Source organism: Sinocyclocheilus anshuiensis, unplaced genomic scaffold (genome assembly GCF_001515605.1).
Source record: "Sinocyclocheilus anshuiensis isolate Anshui unplaced genomic scaffold, SAMN03320099.WGS_v1.1 scaffold384, whole genome shotgun sequence".
Taxonomy (NCBI): Eukaryota; Metazoa; Chordata; class Actinopteri; order Cypriniformes; family Cyprinidae; genus Sinocyclocheilus; species Sinocyclocheilus anshuiensis.
The window spans coordinates 150,644-155,401 of NW_015558571.1; positions in this window are offsets into that span (position 1 = coordinate 150,644).

Genomic DNA, 4,758 nt, shown 5'->3' on the forward strand with positions numbered 1-4,758 from the left:
ACGTTTTTTTTTTTTTTTTCTTCTTCAGCTATTAAAGTTTGAGGAAGAAGAAAGTGTTGTCGCCAAATATCCGTAAGATGGGGACGTCGAACTGCACATTTTTATTCTTCTGTGTCTTAAAACCTTAAAGCCTAGATGTGACCGGAAGACAGCGTTGGCTTGCAATGACAAATCCTCGGTTTCATCTAGTTTTAACTCAGTTGAACACACGGCGTGAATGGTTTAAGATCATTAGAATGGTTGGTAATGTTATGTTCAGTAAAGAGGTGGACTTATATATATATATTATTCACTGCCTTCCCTATTAGCAGCCTCAGCAACAGGTTGTAAATTGGTTTTGGATTGTGCAACTTTCCGCAGGTGTCAGGTTTCAGACGTCTGAGGGTAACAGTGGAAATTGACCTCTGGCCACCTGAATGAGGCATGTTTCAAAACTCTGCTGTGCGAGGAAGAGCCTTCGCATAGAAACACTGACACCCGGCATGGGACAGATCAATTTACATTTAAGGTAAAGTAGTGCACAGGGCAGCAGCCAACTGACTGGAATGAGAGCATAAACTGAGGTGAAAATACAGAATAGAATAGAATAGAATAGAATAGAATAGAATAGAGTAGAATAGAGTAGAATAGAATAGAATAGAATAGAATAGGGTAGAATGGAATATAATATAATATAATTGAATTGAATGGAATTGAATAGAATAGAATGGAATGGAATATAATATAATATAATTGAATTGAATGGAATTGAATAGAATAGAATGGAATGGAATATAATATAATATAATTGAATTGAATGGAATTGAATAGAATAGAATGGAATGGAATATAATATAATATAATAGGATATAATGGAATAGAATAGAATATAATAGAATAGAATAGAATAGAATAGGATGGAATGGAATGGAATGGAATGGAATGGAATAGAATAGAATAGAATAAAATATAATATAATATAATAGAATAGAATAGAATAGGTTAGAATGGAATACAATAGAATAGAATAGAATAGGATATAATGGAATAGAATATAATAGAATGGAATTGAATGGAATGGAATGTAATAGAATAGAACAGAATAGAATAGGATATCATAGAATAGGATAGGATAGGGTATAATATAATAGAGTTGAATAGAATAGAATAGAGTAGAATAGAATGGAATAGAATAGAATAGAATGAAATAGAATATAATAGAATAGAATAGGATATAATAGAACATGATATAATGGAATATAATATAATATAATATAATATAATATAATATAATATAATATAATATAATATAATATAATAAAATAAAATGTATAACGTTTTCCTGAACAGAAGCGCAAATAGACGAGGCATCAGATATCATGCATCATATTAACGTGTAAAATGTTTCAGACATGCAAATATGCATTGCCAATGTGACGTTTTAAGTCATTGGTTTATGTGCACTATTTCACACGACGGCTCGGAAATGTGCTGTGCATGGTGAAAGCACAGTTTGAGCAGGGGGAATAATTCGTGCGATCGCTCTAGCAGCAACACAGACTTTGGGTCATTTCTTCATCTCCCGCAGAAAAGACATTACGCCTCTCATATTTACATACCCTGTAATATTTGTCAAACATTCATAAATTACAAATGAATGAAATGTTCCACGGCCCTCTGAGATCACTCTAATGAACATATGGAGTATTATGGGAATTTTTGACACATCTTTGTTAAGTTTAATGTCTTTTGCATCATCACGGTCTATTAAACAACATTATATCTGTGCTGTCAGTGACTATATGACCTGCTGAAGGTAACAACACACGATCCCGAAACCAATGACCCACAGCCTGAGAGGAACAAAGAGCTACACATGACCTGAGAGGTACAATTTAATTGTATTTATTTTTTAGTTAGTTAATTAGTAAAACAATATGAAGCTATTTGTTTTAACCAATCTGTGTTCCTTTAAAATATGTTAATTTTCAGATATGTGAATGTTTTTTTTTTCTCATTGAGATAATTTTTCTTAATATAACGTATAATTTTATTGTCTTAATTTTACTGTAATCAAGCATATTATTGTTTTTTTTTTATGTGTCTTTTGATTACTAATAATTTGCGCGCCGTTGTATTTATTTATTTATTTAGGATATACATTTATGTGTGGATTTCTTTGGAGGTGAGGCTCCGAGTGAAATGTCAACAGCCACCTGCGTGTTGTTAAAGCACGACGCTTGAAGGGGGTGTGGATCAATATTAATCACCGGCAAGTAAAGTGTCATTCAACTGCAGTTCATTTCCGCTCCGCATTATTTCTCTCTTTCTTTCTTTCTTAGAGCTATAGACGCGTGGCTAGGCTTCCAACATCGACTTTTCCAATTAGACACACACAATAAATGTTATCTCGATATATGCACTCCCTGTACTTGACAATTGACACGTTTTCAAGTCTGTCTTGAAGGAAATATAAAGGTGTAGATGAAGGAAATAAATTCCTGATTAGTGTCAGTAGCAACCTTTTCTGATGTAGCACTTTAATGCAACAACTCATCGTAATCTTTCAATGAATAAGACAACTTATTTTGTTCTTTTTTGACAGCACCAAGACAAAGTCGTTGGCCAAAAAATAATATAATATAAAAAATAAGTAAAATAAAACACGCATTAAAATTAAAGATTATTATTATTATTATTGGTTGTTTTTAATATATGAAATTCACAGGGTTGTTCACAAATAGCAAAATCTGTCTTTATTTAAATCTAGTTTTAATTGTCGCCGACATTTCAAAAACATTTCCGTTACCACATGCTGCATCTAAACGTCTTGATCCTGATACAAAAGCTGATGATCTTTCTTTTTAAGTCTCAAATCATCATAAAAAGGGCAGAATTATGTCTAGCGAGACTTTTTTTCCCCGTTGTGCACGAGTTAATTAATCAAAAGGAACGTTTCTATACGATTTTTTTTCTGCCCATATAATGAAAGATTTAAATAATAAGTCGACCACTGTGACATTCTTTGGACTTGGGCTATTTTTCATAATACTCGTTTGTGTGGCTGAGGAAACTAGACAGACGAGGACTGTGGAATAGTCTGAGATTTTCCCCATTATTTGCACAGATTCAGTGTTAACAGCTAGTTAAAATGTGTAGATTCAGACGCTGGTTGTACCACAGAAAGGCCTTTTTTGGCGTAAAAAATGATCTAAAAGACAAGGTAAGAACTATTTTGATTAATTTATTTTAATAATTTATTTTCTAAAAATAGAAAAAAGGCAAAAACAATCCCAAACATCGCTGACCACAGAAAATTAATATATTTGCTTGCATGATACACGAAGGAAAACAGAGATTAATATAAGCGTTCTTATGACGGGCCAAGATGATTTCCTTTTGAACATAATTAACTATATGCTTAAAATCAATTGTTTCCCGAGCCCAGTAAGGGTCCATGGCTGCAAGCAGAGAGAGGCCTATTTTTTGCACGTGTGAAAGCAGGAAGTAGCTCTACCTGTCATTCATTAAGACGACACAAACTCAATAGAGAGAGGGGAAGCTAGATTGGACCTCCTCGTTATACCTGCCGCGCAATTAGTGTTACTTGTTTCTTTAATCCGTCTGTCTCCTCAGTTATAATTGAACTCGCGGAGCGAGAGGGAAGCACGCAACCATCAAAAACAGACACTGCCATGCAGTGCATTTTTCATTCGTATTTTGCAGAAGTATAAAAGGTATTATAGCAGTTCATCATTTTTTTTAACAATAGTTAGACGATAAAGTGGTGCACCGTCGACCTGTGGGTGAATCAGCGCACACTTGAACTGGGAAAGGACTTGACCTTTGCCTTTATGTTGTCCTCCAGTGTTTGTCTAAATGACAATCGGTCTTTATAAAGGACGTGCGCAGGCCTGACACCTCCTTTTCATCAGATGGATGTTCGCACTGAGAATGAATCCCGTGGATGTGAATGGCTTCTAGATGTTTGTAAACCTTTGTGTATCTGGTTTCTGTTTTCTACATGCGGTTAAAATGCATATAAGAATAGCAACCCCACTATTATAAGAGGTATTTGATAGTCTGTATTTTAGGAAATGATCGTCATGAATTACAGACGATGTACGCGCTGAGAAGAAATAAAAAAAGACCAACGACTCAATACAATTTTGCTGAACATATTCCAATATTTAAAATGACGAATGATCATTTTATTATGCATTATTAACATTTTGGGGGTAAAGGAGGAATGCACTTTTTTGAAACATTTGGTGAGCTGTCCCCTTTAAATGGGGGTGGAAGGAAGATTTTGTTATCTTAACACCCTAAAATGAAAGTAAAGCAGCGTAAGGTGAGTTCTAAAACAACAGATCAATAAAAATATAGTTATTAACTTATATAACCCGACGTCCAGCCTTTTGATTATTTGTCTTTTTTTTTGTGAAGAAACCCGATAATGTAGCCTATAACAGCTTGGAATACTGTCAAATCAACGGTTATCTCGCTTTTGGCTAATTGTATAAAACCTTGATTTCCCGTGACCAACGGGACACAACTTTTTATTTTATTTTATTTTTTTATTTTTTTTTTGTATTTATTTGTTATTTATTTATTATTATTATTATTAATTAGAAATAAAAAATTTTTTATGTTACTATATCTTAAAGTGCAATCGATGAGACTCTGTGTTCCTTTTTTGGAAATAAGTTCAGCAACAAGTCCAGTTATGTTCGATTCAATTTAAACATTCATAGGACCTGAACGCTGAGCTTCACATAT